The 26680-nt window shown below is 40.8% G+C and overlaps 1 pseudogene; it reads right to left on the bottom strand.

Moving 5' to 3' along the window:
- Nucleotides 1-2200: 2200 nt before the first annotated feature.
- On the bottom strand, nucleotides 2201-26680 carry LOC117464404 (angiotensin-converting enzyme-like; annotated as a pseudogene).

The raw sequence follows: 26680 nt of genomic DNA, 5'->3' as shown, positions 1-26680 counted from the left end.
CTCGGAAGGCTTCAGTAGCAACTGCTGGGAGTCCCAGCAGCTTCTACTGAAGCCTTCCCCAACTCCGGGGACTTCCGGACGGGGACTTTGGGCGGCAGTATACGCCGTGAAGTGGTTTGCGGCCTGCCAGTAAATCCAAAGCAGAAGAAGAAGAAGTGACGTCAGCGGCTTCATTTGCCTAATCCACCCCCAGGGACTTTTTCTGGTGTGAACGCGATCTGTACTTAGTTCATGCGAACTAAAGAGTTTGCATGAACTAAGTTCGCATTAACCTTTGTGGGAAAAGTACCGCAGTGTGAACGCGGCTAATGTGGTCCCTTTACCTAACTCTGGTTAGTACACGAGCTGCAGCATTTTGAATCAGCTGAAGCGACTTGACTGACTTCTTGGTACACCCTGATAATAAGGAGTTACAATAATCCAGCCTTGAAGTAACAAATGCATGGACTAGTTTCTCTGCATCGTTTTGAGGCAAGATATGCCTGATTTTTGCAATGTTACGTAGATGGAAGTAGGCGGTCCTTGAAATTGATTTTATGTGGGCGTTAAAGGATAAATCCTGATCAAATAGAACACCAAGATTCCTTACAGTCTCACTGGAGGCTTATACAGTCTTCAATTAACTGTTAGTAGAGAATAACGAGTAATTAATATACTTTATAGAGATCTGCAGATAAATGTTTGGTCTTCTCAAGCAGCAACTATCAAATATCTCTCCTGATTGTTGGCACTTGACAATCACCTTTCCCTGAATTTTACTCAGGTGTAACTAAAGTCTGATTTAAGGGTTGTTTATATTTCACATCATTAATCAGAATCTGCAAAGTAACTACAGATGTAGCGCTTCATTCCAGGCGCCTACCCGTGTGGGTCCGTGATCGGCACGGGGTGGGCCCCTGCTGAAAAGGAACACCCCCCTGCAGGACTTGAAACGCCCCCTTGATAAATAAATATAATTATAATGAAACCAGCTGCAATGGATCATGGATCCACCAGGGGGAGCTGTGAAAAGCTGCCACACTGGAACTCATGTGAAATAAACAGCTGATCTACATATATAGCAACACACTCACTCCCTAAGGGTCCAGGAGCGACGTTTGGTCAGTGTCCGTGGCGTCCAGTTATGACGCTCCTAGGCTCCTTCAGCGTCATAAAGGGACGCAAATAGCTTTCAACTGATTGCAATGTATTCCCATCTGCGGCGGGATTTGACGCTCATGGAAGCACGGCATTCGTTTGTGTCGGCTGCCCTTAAAGGCAATGTGAGCGTCCATTCCCATTGGATAACGGAGAATTGTACACCCGGAAGTAAGTATTCCTCTTACTGTCGATTGATTTTACAGTGATATGTGCACTACTCATCGACTAAAAAACACCAGATTATCCTTGTTAATTACACAACATTGATTGGTTTAAATTGTGTGCAATGCTTTTGTATTTTTCCCCTTCGATTCGGAGAAACAAATATTTTTTCTGAGTAAAGGATGGCAGAAGATACTACACTACCCAGATTCCCCAGCTATCGTTTGGACCACACCATGTGCTCTGTTTGACAAACACCGTGATAGTCCTCAAGCTCTGTGATTGGAGAGTGTGCTCCGAGGGTTACGCCGATTCTCGAACAGCACTTGAAATGGGATGGAACCACAGCAGACTGTCCAAAACTGGATTTGAACGGGTCCACCGCGTCCCCCCATCGAGCCATCGATCAGCTTAAGATAAGATGTACTTTATTGATCCCAAGTTGGAACATTTGCATTACATCAGCATGTGTAACAGTTGTAAATATGCAGTTGTGTTTATTTGTAAATCATTTAGTATAATCACACAAATTCTGTGTTTTATATTGAACAATTCTGTGTTCTTTATTTATTGATTGTTCAATACCTGACAAGGCCGGAGATGAAATATCTACATACATCTTATAAGAGTATAATACATTATGTATAATATCAGTTAAAATAAGTGCTTCAACATAGTTAACATTGCTGGAGGTATGCACAAATATTGATAGATGTCTTGTAATGCACTATTGAGGAACCTGCGACCCAAGTTTTTCATTCAATGCAGAACTACACCATAGTTGTGTAGGCCTATATGATATGTCAATAAACCTTAGAAAATCTTGAAATCTTGAAAGGGATGTGCAAAATAGTCATTATATACAGTCTTTAATTAACTATTAGTAGAGAATAACGAGTAATGAATATACTTTATAGGGATCCTATTAATATCTAATAATAAAATAATGAAATTCAATAACATGCTTTAACCACTAGGTGTCCCTTTATATCAGCTGTGCACCTTTATGGTGTAAATACAGCCTATCTACCAATTGGATCAAATATAAAAGTCAGCCGAATTAGTGTTGATACTGCAAGGAGACGTATTGTGTGAAAAGAAATGTAAGATGTTGTTTAATGGCTGATATATTTATGATTCACGTCACGTTTTCAGTTCCTCATGTTTGTCTAGAAGTCTTCTCATCAGGGCTCTAGAAATACAGAACTACCGCAGATATGTAATATTTAATGCAGCCGAACCGTGTATTACAATGCCGGTATGAGATGACTTTCAAAGAGAAAAGCAAGCACACTCGGAATAAAGTATTATTTTTTTTTTTTTAAATGTTTTCGGTCTGTTTCCGGTATTTGTTAATGACGATGTGCTGTGAAATGTGAGACTGGAATTGCACAGGGGAAAAATAACGTAGGCTATCTTTAAATGCGGATTTTGTTAAACTAATATGTTTGCGCTGTGGACCAACACTATACTTTGACGGGGAAGGGGGTAGCAATAAAGATAACACCATTAAACAGTTACACAACATAACAGAAATAATATCGATAGCAGCGTCCCTAGCAACCACCTTGGTAACAATGAAAACGTCGCGATTTCCTGAAGTAATCTTCGTAATAACTAGCAAACTAAAGATCATGTACATCCACTGCACACATCATCTGAAATAACAACTCATATTTCTCACATCAAATGACATCAAAACGCATTTTAATGGCCAAACTAACTTTAAAATAGACATTTTTCACCGAGAATAAAACGAAGTTCGGCCATGTTTTCTTTTTCTGCAGGGAGATATTTGAAGATCACGTGACATAGTGATGTCACAGCCATTGGAATGAATGGTGAACAAAAACGGGGTTTATCAAACAGAGCACATGGTGTAGTCCAAACGATAGCTGGGGATTCTGGGTAGTGTAGTGTCTTCTGCCATCCTTTACTCAGCAAAAATATTTGTTTCTCCGAATCGATCGGTCGAATAATCGATTATTATTCGCCAGGGCTGCCGAATAATCGATTTTGATCATGGTCCGTTTCTGGCAACCCTAGCGTGCACGTTCTGATAGAGCGGCTCCAGCTCCTTCCACAGAGCCTCCAGGTCCTCCTCAAAGGTGGGGGTCTCGTACAGGGAGCGCCAGAAAGCCCCATTGTCAGAGTGGCCTACAGACAGCACCAGGGATACAAGCATTCATCAGTGACGTGTATTTAATAAGAGTATAATAATAATAATAATGTAATACAATACTTTTATGCAAACGTTTTAAGCCAATATCCCTGAAACCGACTATTTAAGGTATTTAGACGTAGCCTCTTTTTTTTTTTTACAAAACACAGAATGATATCCTTATTGTTCACAACATGTATTTATGTTTTTTCTTTTGTTATTCGGTCATTAAATCTGCCAAACTGTATGGGATAATATAATTTCACTAATATTAAAAAGAGAAGAAAAACCATGTAAGTGGCCAGGTTAGTAACCGAAAAGAAAACTGGCAAAAAAGAATACAGAGCATAAAATGACAAGATTATACCACTTTCATGTCTTTCATTAATTAATTTCATGTCTTTCATTAATTTGCATGATGCTAGCTCTGAAAAATTCAATTGTCACACTTCAAAATACCAAGGTGGATGTAGAATTACTCGTTGAGGTCATACCATTGAGTTTGGCAGCTGTGTTGGCCAGTTCTACATATCTCTTGTCATCCTCGCGAAGCACTTTGCCGGAAACATCTCTCCATCCCTTCCAGGCAAACAACAGCTCGTCATAATCCCTGGACTCTGCCATGATCTTCTGGAGATCTGAAGGGAACCATATCATTGTACTCCTTGTATCAAATACCAATATTTGTTCCCTTTATGATTGACATGTTTTTCACACACTCACCTGGATCCAGCGGGTGGCATGTACCATCATCTTTGCAAACCTTAGCCACACTGTACTTGGTCTCCATGTTGGATATAAGAGTGTTGTACTGAAAAGGTAAAGGAACCCACCATTAGTTCGATTGTTCTTAAAAACAAACATTGTAATTATCAGGTCAGAGCCTTGGCTTTTAATAAGATATTGAATTGTTTTGCACAGAATTAGGTGGAGCTATAAATGAAAGGTTACTGAACGTACCTCTGGACCTATGAATATGTGCACAGCCCTAACTACAGGACCTTGTGCGCTAAGGTTTAATGGTTTTACTTTGCTAGCTGCTGATTGGGATATCAGTTCAGTATCATGGAGCTAATGCGAAGCCCTGATGGGGTAAACCCCATTACAGTGTAAATAATAAGCAAAGTCTAATGCTAAGGGGCATCACTTTTTAGTGTCGTCCAGAACGCTCTACTTCCCTTTTTCATGTTGTGCTATTGCAGCATGTTTCTGAATTTAGTTTTTTAGCAATATTTGGGTGTGTTGTCAAATTGAACAACTGGTGTCTTTCTTTATTCTCTCACAAAATGGCAATTTGCATTTGTTTTACCTGCAAAGCATTAAGTTGTTTTATATGTGATGCAAACATCAGGGATTTAATGTAAGGGAAGCTTAGTACTTTAAACCTGTGCTGCATGTTAATGGTCTGGGACACAGTTCATTTTAACTTCCTCTAAGATCTAACTTTGTGTACTCTTGGTTAGCACCATTACTGATTTTAGCTACCTAGTGTTTTGTTATCTAGAACTAATGTATGCCTATCACTGTGAGTAAGCGTAACAGACACATTTCTCTCTATTAGGTGTCCATGTTCATTGTGTTACTGAGTTTTCTGCATCCCTGTTGCATGTACAGTGACAATTGTTTATGGAAAGCACATTTTTGTTCCCAATTCAACTAAACCATGAAACAATTTCTATAGAGCAGTTATATATAATCGTCCAACTAAACCCAGTTCCCTTCACACCTCCTCCAGTTCTGGCTTGGACAGAGCGGCCCTCTCAATGTCGCTGAGTTTCTTGACGATGCGTTTGACCGAGCCGTCCGTGAAGTCGGTGGTGTCGTACTTTCTCTCCGTACTGCAGGGTGTGGGCAGACATCTCCAAGCTCTTCTTCAGCTGAAGAGGGATAATGAATGAATACTCTTTATTTGTCTGTTCTTACATATGTAGCAGTGGAAGCAGGCTATTTGCATGGATGAAATGCACAGATGATACATGCATGAATAACATTGGTTGGTTAGAGCAGTGCTTCTCAAACCTTTTTCAGTAATGTACCCCCTTTGAAACATTTTCTCAGCCAAGTACCCCCTGACCGACGACGAAAAAGTTTGATAGAAAAAGCCTATATATATATATATATAATTACAATATAGTAATGTTCCATCAGTGTGTGATTTATTAACTCCTTCATGCATGAATTACAACAAACTAAGGATATTTTCATCTTTATGCCATGAGAAAAAAAATTTAAACTGATTTTTAAGTAATATATGTTTAACAAACCAATGAACAAAATTATATATTATGCAAAAAATATAAAATACAATACACAAATATTATAATAAAATCCACTGTGGTGCCTGATGTGCAACTATAGCCTACCATCCGAAACCCCATGCATATACAAGAAAACAGCATTAAATTAGCAGTCTCTAATGTAGTGACCACAATGCATGAAAGGGTTTTTTTTTTAAAAACGTTGTAACTGGTGGCTTACCAACAGTGGCGGCGCAAGGGGAAGGCTACTTGGGCTCAAGCCCCGGATGTTTTCTGAAAAGCCCCGGATGTTTCACTTAATGTTTTTTTTTTTTGTTGAAAACGTCTCGGGAGTAATGTGCAGTACCGGAGTCCACCAGAGAGGCAGCCGCTGCGGGACAGTAGCCTGCGTACTGCGTAGCCTTCCCTGCCCTGAAGAAGAAGTGATCCTTCCTAGTGCCTGACGAGTTTTAAGCTAATAGCCTATAAAGTTATGGATATTAGAAAGCTTTCATCGAAGCAGGCGCCACAAGCTGCAGCAGCAGCAGTATCAGCAGCTGACAACGATGTCATCATACCAGCAGTGAAGAAATGAATGATGTTTCAGGTTTGTGAATCTAATGGTGATATCTGCACTCTGGCTGACTGAGTAAGAAGTGAAAAAGAGCGATGTAACGTTAATGTTATAGCGAGTAACCACACTAAGTATACCCTTATATGTTAGTATGTATACAGAACATGACTAAAAATTATTCTAAGATGTAACGTTAACCCTTCATACCTCAGTCTACCTTTAAGACACTAAAATAACGTATTACAATTTTTATTTTGTTTTCGCGCGTGGAATTATACCGGCTCTCGTTTCAGTACACATAACGGAACCATAGCAACGGAACTGACAGGCTACCCTCTGAATCCGATTGGCTGTGACTGCATCCACTCAGAGTGTCCGATTCAGAAACGTGACTCTTACACTCTTTACGTCACAAACAAAGATGGTGGATGAGAATAGATCTATAAAACGATAAGCAATGCGCCCGAATCATCCTTTAAAACTCTACGCACATTAGTTTCACCGAAATAAGTAAACGACTGTATTTGAGTGAGTTAAGGCATTAGTTTGCTTCATCAAAGGGTGTTAATGAATAAGTGTTCTCCAGTGACTTTTGTCCGGTTTAAGGTATTATTAAGGTAGGGTTAATGTTGCTCTCAAAGTGCACAAGTTTGATGCTTTTAACTTCAATATTTAAAAAAAAAAAAAAAAAAACTCCCCCCCAACAACTCCTGGGCTAACCCTCGGATCTCCTACAATCCTAAATCCGCCACTGCTTACCAACATGACATAGGTGTTTGGTGCCGAGATGTCTCTGGAGGTGCACTGGTTTCATCGAGCCGTTGGCTAGTTTCTCCCCACAGAAAAAACACAATGCCTGGGGCGTGTTGCCATTTGTTGACGTGAATCCCATCAAAGCATACGCATCCTGATATTGACAGCATTTTGTTGGCTCAATTTTGGCTCTCTTTTTTTCTCCGTTGTCCACGTTCCCTGCTGTAGTGCTGCTACATTTAAACCACGATTCCATTTCAATGTCTATTTGTTATAATATAATATTGCAACTAGCTTTCCGCTCAGCGTGGTTCCAGGTTAGAGCCTGATTTAGCTCTGGTTCTACCGCAGTGCAGCCGGCTCTCAGTACCGAAACCCGGTTCTTAGATGGCCCCACTCGGCTGCCCGGCAAGAACCAATACGCTTAAATCGGAGGGGGGCGAGATTAACCTGAGCAAACAGTTCATGGCGAGTACGGCATTAAAAGTTGTAACAAGCAGTAGCGCTGAGCAAAGTGACTAGAACACGACCACACACACTTGTAAAAACTGAGAAGAACCAGTTAAGCACCAGAAAAGCACAAGAACGGATCTTGAACCCTTGGTGGTTCTAGAAATATTTAATATAACATTTTATTTTCAATTTAATTTATTGTACTATGATTATTTTTGTAATCATGCATGGTATTTTTTTAATGATCATCTCATAATACCCCATTTGAGAATCACTGGATTAGAGAATGACTAACTCAGTCCATTACTGATTCATTGACACATTTTCGATTAAGCAATACTTCTTTGATGATGCTTTTATTGATTCATGCACAAAATTAACAAAACATGCAATGGGTTTTCACATTTGAATGATGGTAGATGATGCTTGAACAATGCTAAGGTGATTTCAGTGGAGACGGCCTGTCAGAGGGTCTCACCATCTCCTGCTTATTGGCTTCATTGATGTCAGTGTTGTACTTCCAGGAGGCCTCGGTGTAGGCGTTCCACACAACCTCAGCTGTCCTGTTATACTCTTCTAGAAAATCCTTTTGCATTCAGCTCATCCGTTGTTCTTGTCTGGTCAAAATAATGCAAATCAAATCCAAATAGTTTATAGAGTATACGTTTGTTTTTGTAGGCGTAATGTGTTTCCGCTTCCAGTAGATAATACAACTTTAATGTTTGTGTGCATGCAAGAGAGCATTGTGTAATAGACTGAGGGATTTTACAGTTTACACTTTTAAACCATCCTGCAGACAACACTTTCCTAGTTAAATCTTATAGCCAAAAAATACAATTTCCTAACTTTTTTACTTGATTCATCGAGATAAGTACTTATACTTTATTAAACAATATAATGTTAATGTGTTTTATCGTCTGTTGTTTGTTGACCGTTCATTTTGAGCGACGCTCTTACCAATATCTTCAGGGTAGCCCTCTGGGATGGGAGGAACCCAGTTAAAGTCCGGCCATCCCAATGTCTCATTCACATTTTGCTCCTCCAGCCACTTAGTAATGGGGTCAAAGTACTCCATCAGTGCGTTGGCATCCAGCCTGTTGGTACCAATGGCCGCCTGGAGCACCTCAGGCCAGGGTTTGGAAGAGCCAGCCTGGAGAATTGTCCTGGAGAAGGTAGAATACAGCTGTAAAACACCTTCACTGTTTGCTTCAATCCAGTATTCATGATCTGGGTAATAAACAAAGGAGCCCCCGACAAGTCACATACTTTAAAACTGCCCCAGCTTCTGCAGAGCGGTAGATGTCACATGTGTGCAAGGGACCCGTGTGGCCAGCTTTAACACACAGTGCTTTGTGAAGCTGGAACTGCAGGATGAAGCTGATAAAATACCTGCAGGGAAAACAATTACTCCGTTATCTCTTTAGTGATATGCATTTACACTACTGCTTTTCAAAATGTTCCAAATATTTATTTCAAAAAAGACAAATCAAGAGATGTAACTTAAGGAGAGTATTTACTAGAGTGCAAAACTACAAATGTCTTACATTTTAAGGAAGCTGTAAGTGTGTGTTTTAGCAACAACTACACAAGATGATGTTTGCCTGTTATACTAAGTGTGTGTTTGGCTACATGTGTCACATTGTTTAAGAAACCAGCTAGGGCTTATTTCCTGAAGCTTCCTGCTATTGTGTGGTTATTGTATCGTGTAAGACTCAAGGGCCAGTAATTGAGTCCAGATGACTGCAAACAATAGCTTAATTCCCACATCACCAGCCATGCTTACATGTTCATTATTATACTTCCCTAATGTCTTCATATGTATGTGGAGGCATGTACACAAACATACACCCATGATTGAGAGTAAAGCAAATCAGACAGCAAGGAAATGCATGTAAAAAATATGTTCATTGGCTTATTGTGTTCTGTGTGTAAACTATTACATCGAAAAAAAAGCTACCTGATGTACGGCGTGTTTCCAGGGATGTGGAATTTTGCCCCGGCATCAAAATGCTCCTCTGTGCGTTTGGTGGGTGGGCAGATGCCTTGATATTTCGTCCTTCAAAGTAAAATAAGAGATGGATTAAAAACACACTGGCATAAGTTACATAAGACATGAGTTCTGGAAAATATATTGAACCTAATGAGGATAGCATTTTTCCTTATTCTTTAACTTTTATTTATCCATTAATTGACAGCTAGGCATGTGTGCTCTTTTTCCAGCAGCAGCTACTAAAGTGTGAATGCAAGCTAGTGAAACCAGCTCTACTGTTACTGCCAGGGCCGCCCCTGGCCAACTTGGGGCCCCAAGCGACATTGTGAGATGAGGCCCCCCCCCAACCGACAGGAGTGAAAACATTTTTTTTGGAAACAAAGTAGGCTACTTTGCAAATATAATTCCTGTTTATTATTATTATCATCAACACAGTTACTTTTTTATACAGTAGGTAAATGGTAAATGTGCATGCATGTCGTTCAGTATGCGTTTACAGGTGAATACGTCTGCATTTCCTGCCAAATACTAGCCTCAAAAAGATTAAAATATAATTAATGCAAATAAACTACTTCTACTAATAATCATAATCAATTAAATAATATAAATACTATATTATTTTATTATAATTTAGTTGTAATATAGTCAAGACAAAACATGCTTATGACATGCTCAAAAACTGATATTTCTTAAATCTGTATTCTAGTTCCCTCTGTCAGCAATGTATCAACAACTACACACGCATTTCTATCAGTATTTCTCTGTATTGTGGTTGACATGATGATGACTGTTAGGAGTTAAGGGGAGAGGCTGAGCATCACCATGACATGTGCAAATTGACATAAAAATGAATCCGGGGAAAAAATGCTCCATGTTTTTTAAGCTGTAAACTTTAACTGTTATGTGAGCCAAGTAGACAGTGCATCACTCTTCCTCCTGTACATTAGCAGATCAAAGGCATAACATACTTCAATGAATGTTAAATAAAGAATGCTGGAAATAACTGCATCTCCATTAGCCTATATGCTATGCAGAGACTGTCTTCTTCATGTCGTGAATTGCAGCTGATGTTTTAATATGGCAATTGGCAATTTGACTTATACAACATTTGCAAGTTGTACATTTGACTCATACAATAACCCTCCTTCGAGTGATGCTCTAGTTTCTTCATGTTTTGTTTTTTTCCCCTCTTGCTTGCGCCGGACTGAAACTGTCTTTTCACCGACATCTCTTCACCTGCACTAGTGGCCCTATCAAAGCCGTGATTGGTCAGATGTCGATTCATTGCAACGGTGTCGGGTTACAGACGTGCTCCCCTTGTCACCTCTCACTCTCGTGGGGGGGGGGGGGGGCTGAGAACTGCGCACAGCAGCTGAGGCCCTCTGGGCAAGGCGGGGCCCCATGCAGCCTGCGTGATTGGCCTGTAGGGAGGGGCGGCCCTGGTTACTACCAACAATCCTGACTTAATATTTTGTGGCTGGGTTTTGCTGAGTCTCAGCAGGTGGAAAGTGGCATTGGCTCGACAAAAGGGATTGGCAACAGCCAGTCTGATAAACTCACTTAACTCTCAAATTTTTAACATTTTCCACTAGCCTACAGTATATTCTACAGTGGCGTGAGGGTTCCTGAAATTCAGGTTTGGCTTTTAGTTTTGATGTGCCACCTCAAGATTTTCAGCGGACCCATCAGGCCAGCATATAACACATTTCTGGGAGCTCAAATGTCAAAGTACTATGAACAACTTACTGAATTCATGTTAGAAGCTTTTGTTTTTCCATAATATATGGAATTACAATTCAAAACTATATGTTGGATTCGGTAGATTTTAGTGATGAATCTAGTAAAAATGTATCATCCAATCCATCCAGCTTAATAGAGAGTTTTAACTTATTGTTTAACTGTCCGATCTGCAACTGACTGACTGTTTCGTTCCCTCTCACAGTTGTCAAAATGTATTTTATTGGCTGTTTCAGTGAAGTTATTAAAACACGCTGTACATTACCTGCTCAAAACTTAACAGACTAGCTCGTAAACACAGAGCATTTAGCAGCTACAGATATCAGATGGATGTAACTGATGAAGTGGACATGAATGATAATGCTAATAATGTCCCCAAGTGGCCAAAATAGTGAGTTATTACAGGTTTAAGTCATTTTCTAAAACAACAGACCATTGCATAGTTAGCATCAACACTGTAGCACTGGGAAACAGTTACTAGCTGTAGCTTCATTACTGTATGCCTAAAGACATGAGTTGTTTTAAAAAAGTAATTAATCATCACACATCCCGGAAAACAAACTAATGTCTAAATGTGAAGTATCTTGTAAGTGTATGAACCTACCTGAGGTGCCACCAGTCAGCGTTGTACCGCTCTGGAGGTGTGTTTCCACTGAACACCCCCCATCTCCACTGGTCGATGAGGTAGCCAAAGGGAAGGAAGGCTATCTTCTCCAGAGCCATCTTCAACAGGTAGTTGGTGTCCGTTTCTGGAGAAACACAGTGCAGAAATACTATTATTTTAAGCATTTGATGATGAATTAGATATTTAAAGATTCTTCTAATTAAATGTTTGCAATTCATCCACATCTCTTCTTTGGGAGGGTATTTAAGTGGCTTGGCTTAGTCTCTACCTGTGTCAGAGGTCGTAGTATTCAGTAGTCCAATGGTGTGCAGATGTTTGGGTGTGGAAACGGAAAGAAACAAAACGTCGCCAATAGCCTCGTGAAACCCGGGGTTGGCTCCGCGACGGTAGCCCACAGGCAGGTCCTTGTACTGCAGGTAATACTGGATGTGTCCCATCTCATGTATAACAGTAAAGAGCTCATCCATTGTTACTGTGGTGCACTGCTTGATCCTAAAGACGATAACATTACATTATATTATCACGTTTTATAAACAAGACGAGCTATGGAGTTGGCAATGAATGAAGTGCAACTATTAACTGAACTCACTAAATCATTCTCATATAACTGCATTCGTTGACGTTACCTGAAGTCTTTGCGGTTGTAAAAGTCCCAGGCAGACGCATGGCACACCACCTCTCGACCCTCAGGCTTCACCAGCATGGATTCTTTCCAGAACTCCTTGGGCATCTCGTCTAAATTCAGAGACGTGAAGAACTCCTCGGCCACACCAAACATGTGCGTGGCGTTATAGCCCTGTGGAGGGGACACAATTAATGGTTCAGCTCAATGCAATCTGATAAAACTAGAGTGATATAACCGCAGAGAAAAAGTTGGATTCATGATCTCATTTGAAGATGACTGTCCAACAGAATCCCGGTTGCACACAGTCTATTATTTAGAAGCCAAATCATTCATGGTTATGAGCAGGAGCTGTAAAATCATATTTTTTATTTTTTGTAATTGTAAAAGTTATTTCTTTTTGATTCATCTTTTATTTACAAGTAAAATGTACGCTAGAGGGGGTAGGAACAGAAAAGTAGTTTTAAGCTTCTTCTTGCCCCTGTTGAACATGACAGACTATTTGAGAATTTCTTTTCTTTTTTCTTTTTGTTCTACCTTGAACGTTTCTTTTTGTTATAATAATTATTATTATAAGAAACAATTATTATTGTTGTATGTTTTGTTTCTGACATGTTCAATAAATTGACTAAAATATAAATAAATAAAAATAAAAATAATGTCTTAATGTGTGCATATGTATAAATGTGTCTGTTGATTGTGTGTATATATAGGATATACATATTGTATTTTTGTATTCGGGATTGTGGGAAACGGCATTTTGATCTCTCTGACAGACAGAGAGATCACACAAACTGAAAGATTGACGATAAAGTTGACTTTGACTTTTCCCCATACTTACTTGTCGCTCCATTTCTTCAGTCACATCCACGTTGGGCTTGTCAGGAAATGGGATCATCATACCATAAATATTGTTCCAGGTCTGGCCCCACATATTTCCTGAGAGAGCAAGAAAACACTCTCAAGCAACAATTCTGACTTGTTATGGGATACTCCGTCAGGGACACTGTAGGAAATCGCTCGTTCACAGTAATGTGATAAGCACACAACATGACCTGCAGTGGTGAGTCTGCACTGCGATACTGTATTGTTCCTGGCATGTGTGATTACATCTTTGATGCTTTGATTAACTAATCACCATTTACATTAGGGAGTTATTGGAGCGGTGACAACATATGTGTCACTACTCCAACACCCTTTGTGTACAATATAATTACCAAGGTTGACAAACTGCACCTTAGACAGCATTCCCTCTCGCCTTCTCAGAGATGTTTTTGATTCAGTTGGAGCAAGTATTTTATTAGTCATAAACACCTCTCTTAGCTCAGGTTGCGTCCCAGCTGCCTTCAAACATGCTGTGGTCAAGCCACTGCTAAAAGAGAAAAATCTCGACCCCTCAATTCCCGTAAATTTTAGGCCCATCTCTCAGCTACCTTTTTTATCCAAAGCCCTGGAGCGAGTAGTCTACGCCCAGCTGCAGTCTTTTTTAATCTCACATGGAATCCATGAAAAGTTTCAGTCTGGCTTAAAACCAATGCACAGCACTGAAACAGCCCTTTTAAGAGTTTTTAACGATCTGCTCCTAGCTGCCGACTCAGGTAGCCCAGCTGTCCTGGTGCTATTAGACCTAACAGCTGCCTTCGACACAGTGGACCATAGCATCCCGTTGTCACGGCTTGAACAGTCCGCTGGCATCACAGGCTCTGCCCTTGCATGGTTCAGGTCCTACCTGACAGACCGCAGTCTTTCAGTGCAGCTAGGTGCCTTCTCCTCTGCAAAGGCCCCTCTTACTTGTGGGGTTCCCCAAGGCTCTATCCTGGGCCCCATCCTCTTTTTATTGTATATACTGCCCCTAGGTTCAATCCTCAGAAAACGTAACATTCCCTTCCACTGCTACGCTGACGATGTTCAGATTGATCTGCCTCTCAAAGGAAATGACAAACACTCAATACAGCAGTTGATGGATTGCCTGACAGAAATGAAGTCCTGGCTGAGCAGAAATGTTCTTAACCTCAACGAGAGCAAGACTGAGGTCATCTTTTTTGGACCCCAACCTCCAGCCTCTTCTGTTGACATTCTGGGTCCTCTTAAAACAAACATCCTCCCCTCGGTCATGAATCTTGGAGTGACTTTTACTAACACTTTTAAATTCGACAAGCAGGTCAGCAGCGTAGTGAAATCCTGCTTTTTTAAATTAAGAGTATTGGCCAAAACCAAGTCTTTTTTATCTTTCAAAGACCTGGAGAGAGTTATCAACGCCTTTGTGACCTCGAGACTCGATTATTGCAATGCTCTATACGTGGGTATGGACCAGGCCTCAATTAAACGCCTGCAGCTAGTGCAGAACGCAGCGGCACGTCTCCTCACTGGCCACAAAAAGCGTCACCACATCACCCCAATTCTGGCCTCATTGCACTGGCTTCCAATTCGGTTCCGAATTGATTTTAAAATCCTTTTATTTGTTTTTAAAGCACTAAATGGGCTGGCTCACTTCTTCACCCTGGCCTTCTAATCATAGCAGAGCATGACTCATGACACTTCCCTGTGTTTGATTTTTTTATTTGCTGTTGTAATTTATTGTCTTCTGTTTACATCGGTAGTAATGTGTTATTTATTTTCTGCATGTGCAGCACTTTGGCTCGACCGAAAATCGTTTTTAAATGTGCTATAGAAATAAAATTTGATTTGATTTGATGGTTGTGGATTTGTTTTAACTGAGTTTTTAACAAACTACCAAAAGATTAAATATAAGACTTGATAAAGGAATTTGTAATTGGATTTAGATTACATAAAATGCAATTGAACAGATTCCAAATCGTATTATAGGCCTATTTTATATGATAAATCTGCCTTGAAGATACTTTCTTGAATTTCCATTTTGTTGTAATTGCTGGTGTGCATTTGAATACAAATTCCCAAAGATCTCAGCTTGTGATTTTCCCAGGGAATGTTGCCAGACACCTATCATCATTGAAACATAAAATGATGGCCAAATTACCCAAGGATACAAAAAAAGCCAGAAAACATTTTGGTTAGGGTTGTTATCCTCTGCCTATGGACAAATGAATCCATGGTTACATGCAAGTCATACTCTTCACTTAATATTAAAATACATTTTCCAGGAAAGGGTTGAATAAAAGGCATGGGTAAATTAAAGAGCCTTTTCTGCACTCCCAAAAGAGGAACGTCTCCTACTCCTTCATTAAGCATACTGTCGTTTTGACAGTCTGTATGTCATGTATCACACATTAACGGCTCTTGTTAAAGTGTACATAGCAACATAAAAACGTGAATTCCTACCCATCAGGTGGGCAGGGATGGGTCCTTTCAGGTTGATGTACTTTGGACCGTACTGGTTGTAGAGCTGGCGGCGCACAAAGGCATGCAGATTCTTGTAGAGCGGTTCAATCGTCCTGTAGAGTTTCTCTATATCCTGCTCAAAGGTCTCATACAAGCCTTTATACTCGTACCCAGAGCGCCAGTCAGCTCCAGTGTCAGCAAACCCTAAACAGGACACATTGTTATAGTTCTCTCTTTCTCACTCTTTATCTTTCCCTTCCCTTATCAGTCATTAATGACCCTTAACTCTCCTTGGGCTGCTTTCATGTCATTCTAATTAAATGAATTAGTCATTTTGTACCGTTATGAGCTTCAATGTTAAAGGTAAAGGGGGAATTCTTACCATCCGCTTGAGAGGCTTTGTTGCTGAGCTCCACAAACTTGGGGTAATATTCCCTGAGAGGAACACCTGATGCATTGTGCCAGGCCTCCCACACGTACAGCAGCCTCTTGTAGCTCCTGGAGGTTGCCATGATATTTGTGAGTTCTGCGAAATAAAAAAGTATTGCACCACATTAGTCATGAAAAAAAGGATGGACTATAATGGGAGGCTGGCCTAATCTGGAATGCAGACAAAAACGTATAACCTCAAAAGCAAGAAGTGAACGTTTTTCCAAAAACAATGAAGATGTATTGTGTTTTAGTTGACTTCATGCTCTCTCTCAACAGGAAAAGGCCAGAAGAGATGCATATTCAAGAGATTAGCTTTGAGTAATGACAACTCCATGATATTATGAGCATCATGTAAAACAACACACATGCCAGAAATAGGAAATGAGGATGGAACAAGTTGAAGACCAAAGAAGATGCTTCAAATGGTGGAAAAAGTCATGTTGACAGTCTGGTTGTTATTATAAAGACTAAAAGGATGTACCACGGACCCTGAATAACCCTGCTCCACCTTAAAATGTGTCAAAGACTACGAAACCAGTAATCATTTTCAGACTGTGCCTCGTCTACCTGCACATAATTAACTTTTGTACTTTCATGATTTGATTTGAAGTAGAAATAACAGGTGTTGTCATTTTGTGTGCGCCGGCAAGGATTTCTCACAATAGCCGCGTTCACACTGCGGTACTTTTCCCACAAAGGTTCATGCGAACTTAGTTCATGATCGCGTTCACACCAAAAAGAGCCGGTACTAAAAGTAGTTCATGCGAACCTTTTTACCCCCTCGAAAGTCCCTGCTAGAGAGCAGGGACTTTTCTCAAAAAAGAGCCGCTCGAAAGTCCCTGCTAGAGAGCAGGGACTTTCGAGCGGCTCTTTTTTGAGAAAAGAGCTATATTCCTGATTGGCCGGGCGAATTGCAAACCACGCCCCGTAAAACTCCCAAAAAGATTTGTGAAGCCGCCATTTTATTATCCTCGCATTAGCATTATTAGCATTAGCATTAGCCCAGCGCAGAAACGCAGAGAGACTAACTTATGGCAACACACAATAAAACATGGGAGCGGTGGAGATGAGGAGGTGTCGGCGTTCTGGCAATTTACTCGGAAGGCTTCAGTAGAAGCTGCTGGGAGTCCTAACAGCTTCTACTGAAGCCAGTCCCCAACTCCGGGGACTTCCGGCCGGGGACTTTGGGCGGCAGTATACGCCGTGAAGTGGTTTGCGGCCTGCCAGTAAACCCAAAGCAGAAGAAGAAGAAGTGACATCAGCGGCTTCATTTGCCTAATCCACCCCCAGGGACTTTTTCTGGTGTGAACGCGATCTGTACTTAGTTCATGCGAACTAAAGAGTTCGCATGAACTAAGTTTGTGGGAAAAGTACCGCAGTGTGAACGCGGCTAATGACTTTTGGCAGTTGTTGCTGACACACAGAGCCATTGTTCAGCGTTAAAAGCCGCCGACATGATGTTTCTATAGCTTTTTACTCAACACTTATGAGCACACATACTTAACACTTCCTTTGGAGACCTCTCCGAAGTCATTTTTTTAACATGTTTTTTTTTTCAAGACTTCCCCTTCCTCATTGTTGTGTGTTTCATACTTTTAAAAATTGCTCTGATCCTGTTTTCATGAAAAAGACCAAGGCATCTGCATCATATAATTCATGCATTTTAAGTCCCAAACTGAGTCGACATTACCTCTGCCAAGGAGTTTATGTTCTTGTTTTGTCGGTTGTTCTTTTGTCAGAAGGATTACAGAAAAACTACTCATCTGATTTTCTTGATACTTGGTGGAAGGGTGAAGCATGTGCAAAGAAAGAGCTCATCGTATTTTGAAGTGGATCTGATTCATTTGGCTGCTGCACAAATTATTTTTCACTTCTGTTCCCATTGCGTGGCCTTGGAGGTTCTGCGCTCTCCAGTGGCCTTTCCAGATCTATATTTACTCACCAGGATCCAGGCTCCAGCTTATGTTCGGCTCTGGATGCACCTTGGTCGTTGAGTAAATCTTGCTCATAGTGCTGAGAATTATGTTATACTAGAGACAAAAAAAAGAGATTAGAAGTCAAAAAAAGGTCAGTTTCACATCAATGTTCCCATTAGAAAACAGCTACACACCTCCTCTCTCTCAGCCAGGGGCAGGTTGGCCACTCCCAGGATCATAATCTTCTCCATCAGTACTTTGTCTTCGTTAGGGAGAGTGAGGAGAACCGCTGGAGTGAAGACCTGTTTCGCCTTTAACCCCCATGCTGAGGAGAAGGCCTGCTCTTCCAGGGATGCATTCACCTACAGAAGAAAAGAAAAAAGTAGTAACCATATATTCGTTACTTATAAAAAAACAATCTAAAAGTGAAAGGCCTGCCAGGAAGGGCAAAAGAGTATGTAGCGTAAGACAATTAGCATCTTCATGTCTTAAAGGTCCCCTATTATACTGTTTTCATCAATATATTATAGGTCTCATATATATACAAAATATGTTTCTGAAGTGTTTGGCTCCAAACAGATCATTGCAGCATTACCCATAATCCCCTCTGTTTCAGCCCTGTTTCAAAAGTGCTGATTCTCTGTCTGTTACTTTAGATGAAAATAAGGAGCCCCTCCCCACGCCTCTCTGAGAGAGATTTGGTTAGAAAGAACACAATGGTGCTCTCGGAGGAGATTCAGGTGATAAGGGGGGGGGTTACCTTGGTTGGTGATTGGCTAATGGTTACACAAGCCAAAAAATCGTTATGACATCATAAAGTGGCCAAAATCGGATCGGCTCATTTTCAGACAGGTTTTTATATAAATGATCAGGACAAAAAAGTGAGAGAATCTTTTTCCCTGAAATGTTCAAAGTCTCTTTACACAGAGGGGACACATGTTGATGTAGAATAGACATGAACAAGTGGATTTTGCATATTAGGTGACATTTAAAACGAGTATTCAGAAATGTTTTCCCTTTGTAGTCAGTTTTTTTGTTGCAATATTGATGTGACAGGAGTAGAACATGGGCAGAATTGAGAGTGCATTGGGACACAGTGGACACCTTTGAGTGGTGTGGAAAGAACCACCTGAGCTCAGTATTGCCAAGATAAAGACAAGGAAATGATGGTTGCCATGCAATTTGGTGAAGACATAAATGGTCTTTTACCGCTTTCTCCCCAAATTATAGTCTAGACTCTTAGATCCTCACCGCTATTATAGCAAACAAGCCTGCATATCCACCAGTTTTGAGCTGAATCATCGTGATGAAGAATGTGCCATTTACAGAGGGCTGTTCATTGGAAGTAGTTGCAAGATGGCAGATTGCACGATTACCTGCAAGCTCTTATTATAATATTTAACAATATTAGTTGTTATCCAAAAGACAATCATAAACCAACTGTTATTGTTAAGATGTATCAGAAAATTATGTGAAGACTATCCTCTCATCTAATACCTTCTGTTTGGTTTTCTTAAAAATGACCAACAGACGCTTGCGTGCCTTTTTCTCCCTTGTTAACTGCTTTAACTGCAACACGTCTCCATCTGTAACTTGATGTGTTTCTTGACATCTTCCCTCTTGGATCAATAAAGTGTTTTATCTGTCTATTGAGGGCAAGGACAGAACAGTGAAACAATCATAGCTCAAGGATAATATTTGAGAAATGACTTTATGTTCATGTACACTCTTATATGACCTTGTTGGATGTCAGGAGCTTTTCTTTACGGCACTCTTAAAGGTCATGGACGGAGGTGTTTCTATGTGTAATGGGACAATAGATGGATTCAAGGCTGCTGTGCATGGATTTGTCACATTGATTTGCTCCAATTTAAAATGAACTACTGCTGTATTGTTACAGCACTTTCTGTCCAATTTTTTTTTTTTTTTTTTTATTTATTCTACTAAAATCATACAAAAACAAAAACGTATAATTCATACACACAAATGAACAAAATTAGTAGAAGCGGGAGGGCTGAAGCATAGCTTATGGGGAGTAGCCCTCCCGTGCATCATCATTAGCATCAATATAGTAATGGCACATATTTCGTCAAAAACGTATAGAAATTAAGGAGTACAAAAAAATAAAGAAAACTAACGAAAACTGGAAAAAAAAATAAAATAACAGTTAGGGCAAGAAAAAAGTAAATGCATATATAAGCAACACTGGGAATATCAAATACTTGTTAGCTGGAGTAATCTGCAAATATAATTGTTTTTACTTTAGTTTTGAATTTTTGATGACTAGTAATACTTGAAAGGTCTGAGTGAAGTCCATTCCACGTTCTAACTCCGATTATGGATAAGCTGTGTGATTTGATGGTTGTTCTACAGGGCTTGCTATACAACCAGTTAGAATGCCTGGTTGGGTATTTCCTAACTGTGGTTTGGAACTGCTTTTGAATGTTAGTAGGCATTTTGTTATGGTAAATGTTGTGCATAATCAGTACTGTTTTAAGTTTTACTATATCAACAAATTTGAATAGATTGAGTTTTTTGAATATGGGAGTTGTGTGTTCATATTTACCAACACCACAGACTATTCGTAATACTTTTTTTTGGGATGTTATTATTTTTTGTAGATTTGTTGCGTACGTGTTTCCCCATATTTCGGAGCAGTAATAAAGGTAAGGGAGAAATAGACTGTTATAAAGAGTTCTGAGTATTTTTTCCTAGAGAATGTTCTTAGTACGATACAAAATACCTATTATTTTTGACAGTTTAGTTTGTACATAATTTATATGATGCTTCCAGTTGAGTTTTTCATCAACAATGAGTCCTAAAAATTTACATGCACCAACTTTCTCTATCTCAGTATTGCAAATCCGTATAATACAGTCATTTCTACTCTCAGACTTTGTATTGAATAACATGTAATTTGTTTTGGCCACATTAAGGGATAATTTATTAACTGCAAACCAGTTACATAGTATTTCCAATTCTGCATTAACAATTTTAACAAGATCACCAAGATTATGATGGGAGCAGAGAATGGTGGTATCATCGGCAAACAAAATGAATTTTAACATGTCTGAGGTGTTGATAATGTCATTAATATGGCAGCACCTTTGCCATTTGATTGCCTCTTTTTTTTTTTTACTGTGTTTGAACCCTGTTAAAGTTGAGAAATCACACTGCATATTGGGCTGGCTCAGTTAGGTAACTTGTGGCGCGTTTCCACTGCAGCGGGTAGCTCCTTTAAGCGTGCCGAGCCGTGCGGGGCCCGTTTTTGGTTGCGTTTCCACTTGGCCTAGTTTTAGACCGGGGCTACTTTTTCACCTTTTTTCTGGCCCGACTAAATCGTGGTTCTAGGGCCAGGAACAACCAGGCTGAGTCGGGCTGAGTATGCTAAACTAGAGAGAGAATCGCTGGCAAGGGGGCTACAACTACAACAAGATGAACATATTTGACCGTGATTTAATTGTAATACACGTTTCAAAATGATGCCGAAGTAACAACATACTGATACCGGTTAGTAAAAACCATGAATTAATGATTTGACAAGTCTGCAGACAGACGGCAGGCGAAAAACCCTTTTAAAATGCGTGCTTTCTAAATGGAGCTTGGCTAAGCTAACGTTATATATGCTCCGACCGTCCACACTCACAACAACGGCCTATACAGACATACATAAACCAGCGACTGTATTCGCCATGACACAGGCAGTCTGTGGTTTGTAGTTGTTTAACTTTTGTCTAGTTTCTGAACAGATATGAGGAGCTGTGAGCTCTGAGTGCTAAGAGCTAACGGCTGTGTTGTTTTTTTGGGGCGCTCATTGAAGATGACGTCACAGCTCCGCCTACACTGCGTTACTATAGTAACTACCCCAGTTCCTAAACTGTAATGGAAGCGCAGCATTAAAGTGAGCCGGGCCTAATAAGGCCTAACCAAACCGAGCGAGGCCGAGCGAGACCTGCAGTGGAAACGCGCTATTGGTAAACATGTTCATACTGTTGAGGTTACCACATCCTGATGAAACTGGTCGAACAGTGGCTTCATTCCAGCGATGTTTTCATGGAAGTGTTTCTTATCTGTGTCTTTCTCACAGCCCTCACTAAAACAACATGCTGCAGAGGGAACACTGGAGACAGTGAGCTGAAGCATTAACTCCGACCCTTGTGCTCTCAATCTACGTCTTTTTCTCAATCGTTTTTTCCAGCCCCCCCCCCCCAAATGCAGACACTCACTATGATTTGCGCATGCACGGTTGTGGCATGACCACCAACACAGAAAGATATGGACACAAGATGTGTGCAACTGTATTTAGTTACCTATCCATTTGAACATGATTTAAGTGGGGGGGGGGGACCCTCACCTCCTCTAGGGGGGTCCGGGGCATGCACCCCTGGGAAGACTTTTTTTTTTTTAAATATTGATGTTACAAGCATCAACCTGGTGCACTTTGCGAGCAACATTAGGAGATATGGATACATCTCTCAACACCCAGATGAAACAGAACTGTAAGCAGATTTTCTTTTTCTTTATGGATATTTTACAAATCACTCCCCTTTCAAACTGTATTCTTGTTTATTAATAACAACTTTTTTGTACCGTCAGTATTTTATACCTGTTTTTCACCTATTCTCTTATTTTTTTATAACTATAATCATATAAAGGTGTTTCTTTACCTCACTGAGCTGAGGTTATCAGAGCCTCTCAGTCTTTCACGAGAGCTCTCTAAAGCTCTCCCCCCGCGGCCGCTTACAATGTAAATTCCAATGTTAATAAAAGCACCGAAAAGCACACAGAAGCTGTGTACGTTTTTTGGGAGTTTGATTTATTTTAAATGAATACAAATACAAAATTAAAACCTATAATTGCACACTAAAACCATTATTTCAAAAAAAGAACAATTTCACATAAACCTCTGGTTTTTACTGGGGCTGGGGCAGTTCAACTTGATTTTTGGGGGGGGAGTGTGCCAGAGTTTATGGGCACTGTACGCAATATATGCGTAGTTCTGTTAGTATAAGATAATAAGATGTACTTTGTTGATCCAAAATCGGGAAATTGTGTTTAAATTTAAAAAAAATTGTTTAAATGAAAACAATTTTATTTATTTTTTCTAACTTTTTTTTTTTTTTTTCTGCGCCCCCTATGGGTTGACGCCCTTAGCATTCGCCTATACTGCCTATGCCGAGGGCCGGCTCTGCCTACACCCATCCATCATCCCAGATAATCATTCTCAAACAAAGAAGCACAATAAAGATACCGACATGCCGATTCTCTTTTCTTCAAGGTCTTGTTGTTATACAAGCTGCAAGGAATATTGTAATTTGTAAAGAGGTTACATTGCCTTTTAAATTGTTATACGTTTATACGGATTTACCCTTTGAACACATAACCTGTACAAAGTATAACTGGACTTAAAAAGCAACACCAAGGGTTTATATCCACAATAAAAAGCACATGCTCATTGATTTAGCTTTTAAAAGCTAAGTGAGTATCTCGTTAAATATAGAGGTAGAAATTGTTGAATTAGTAGAAGAAAAAAAACGTTCCCAAAGGATTTGTACTGTTATATATAAGGTAGTTCTCCAACTTCTCATTCGAATCACACAGAAAAGCTGGCAGTGAAGCGAGCCTCAGGTCTGATTGTGACACTTGAAGGCAGCTGATGGTATTTCATTCTGGGGTTCAAAGGACATGAGCCATTGATATCCACTCATCAGTTTATATTCAGCTTGATTAGAAGCATGTGAACCGATCCTCACTCTGCTTGATCTTCCACATGTCTAACATGAGCCAAATCACCCTCACCTCGAAGCCTGGGAGGCAGATTTGCATGCATGCTTTGTGTGCTCAGAGCCCAATGTACATTTTGCAATTTAATATGCCACTTTATTACAATAATCACAGTGTTAAGCAATATATTTAAAGTGCAGTTGGAACATTATTTGCTGTCAGGGTGAATCGCCCTGCTCTCCCTGGCTGCCAGTTTAGATGCAGCTCAGGGCTCTGATCCACTTTGATCCCATCTTTGATCTGCCCATGCTCGTACATTACATCTAAAATCCCACTCATCTTCCACCTTACTACATTCTGGAGAGCAGAACAAATTCTGCAGTGTAACCCTGTTGACTCTGGTGAGGTGGGGGCTCCACATCCACACCTATTCAATGTGTGAGGAGACCAAAGCCTGGACAGTGTACTGAAATCCTGTTGTGACAGCTGTCCAAGCACACGTATAGGCTTTGGCCAATTTGCTTTTGCAAGTTTTTATGACAGAATAAGCTTGTATTGTTCGCACATAGCCATGAATATGGATGTATTGACTCTTGTGCCTGAAGGCAAATAAACAGTCTTTCACACTGTACAGTTTTATTGCAGTCTGCTGCCTGGCTGTACACTTCTCCTGCTTTATTGCCAGTATCCTCTCCCCGTCGTCTACGTTTATGCAAATGTTTCACAGGTGTATGCTGAGATGAAAACCATAAAGTGTTTCAAATGTTTCATATCTTGTCTCCACACATTTCTGTTTAGATAAGGCTGCCAATGTGGACAATTTGGATAATAAAGACAATTGGTGTGTGTAAAACTGCATCCTGTGAATCCATCTGAAGACATTTTATCAAGTAGAAAATATCATAAAACACACAGTTAAACAAATGAAAATCCAACCAAATGCCATGCAAGGCCCCCGAAATGTTTTCGAAACTTGGAGACGCTCGCACCGCAGGCATCCAGATTTGTTTTGTATTTCAGAAAAACACAAGCTGAGTTGGCTGCGTTGGGAGGAAACTGAGCATGTCAATTTGGGGAGAAATGAATAAGGGGTGATCTCCAAATCAAGCAGGGCTCAGCTCCACAGAAACCTTTGACCACGCATTCATTTACAGTGACGTGGTGCCAACGCTGGCGAGAACTGATTTCAATAGGCCAATTTCATATTTCATAGCAGCATGAGAGAAAGGTTGCCCTGCAAGCCTTAATGCACGGGCTGACCTGGGCTGAAGCCCAGGGGCCTACGGAGATCAGGGGCCTATCATGAGCCAATAAAAAAGTTTTTAAAAAAAATGTAATTTAAAAAAAAAAAGTGTTTGAAGCTTGTAAAGGGAAAATGACGGCTCTCACTCGCCACTCACTCCTCCTCCCTCCGGCTGACATTATGAAGGTAGGCGTTTAGTAATCATAGATAACACGGCAGGGTCCGTTACAGTTTGTTTTCATCTGGTTTCAAATAAACAAAGTCTTGGCTTTCAGAATATTAAAATTGTTTCGGCAAATTCAGATAAATACAACTTTGAAGCTTCGGCATAATTACAAGCGGCGAACGGAGTAACTTGACGTCACAGCAGGTATAACAACAGCCGGTGTTTCTACTGAGTGTTTTCCCCGGGAAACAAACACAATACACACAAACGCAAAAATACACAAACACACACACGTATACACACACACTCGTGAGCTTCCCCCAGACCAGTAATCCAAACGAAAATATCTTCCCTCCGTAGTATTTTGATCCTTTGCTCCGCTAATCAATCAGATCGATGGATTCCAGAGATGACTCCGTAACAGTCAGTGGGCACCACTTAACAGCCAATCAGAATGAGAATATGGTTCACATGTGACTTATTCAAATTGCGAGTGATTGAGTGACAGATGAAGGTTGTTTAGGAGAAAAAGTTTGAGAAGAAAAAGTTTGAGAGTGGCGCTCGGGAAAGGAAATTGTTGAGGGAAAAGGAGTTTCGAGACAGCTATTACAAAAAATGCCGAAGCTTACAGGTTATTTTAAACCTGTAGGCCGGGATGAGGAGGAAGGACAGATGAGTTCTGTACCGAGCGGCAGCGGTGCCGGCCGCGGGGCCTCGGAGCCAAGTAGGCCGTCTGGTTCTGATAGCGATGGAGTAGCGGGAGAGGAAAAAGAGACAGGAGGGACATTATCTGTTGGAGGAGATGAGAGGACGACGAGGACTTGCTACGTGGAGGGGAGCCAACGGCAACCGGACAAATACATGAGGGAGGCCCGATACGTCACTCATCTGGAGGAGAGGACCAGGCGCGCGTAGAGCAGAGTGGAGAAGTGCGATCACAGAGCCTGCCGAGGCTAGAAATGACTTTGATTTGTTGTTTAAATAGGGGGCCTACAAAAACCATCAGCCCCAGGGCCTGATGGCAGGTTAAGGCGGGCCTGCCTGCAAGCTCTGAGGCTCCAGGAGCTGACTCACCTGAAGCTCTGAGTTGTGGTCTGTGATGTTGGTGTTGTAGTTCCAGCTGGCGGAGACGCTCATGAAGATCACCTCCTCGGCGGTGCCGTTGTAATCGTCGAGAAATTTCAGGGCATCGCCCATGGTGTCCTGATACACCCCTGGCAGCCAGCTCTCTGGCAGAGCCTCACAGAGCCCACACACTGGCAGCAGCAGCAGCACTGACCACATCAACCTGTCCATGCCAGTGGCCATGGTGAGCCTCCACCCAAGACCAAAATGGAGAAAAACTTTAAAAGAGTTGGAAGGAGCTAAAAATACACGTTCTCCCAAGAAGTGAAAGTACACCTTCCCCCAGGAGCTGCTGTCTCATCCGCTCCCTCGTCTGGCTG

This window comes from Pseudochaenichthys georgianus, chromosome 19 (assembly GCF_902827115.2).
Source record: "Pseudochaenichthys georgianus chromosome 19, fPseGeo1.2, whole genome shotgun sequence".
Lineage (NCBI taxonomy): Eukaryota > Metazoa > Chordata > Actinopteri > Perciformes > Channichthyidae > Pseudochaenichthys > Pseudochaenichthys georgianus.
Note: the sequence above shows the minus strand (reverse complement) of the source record. Positions and strands in the feature narration are given on the sequence as shown.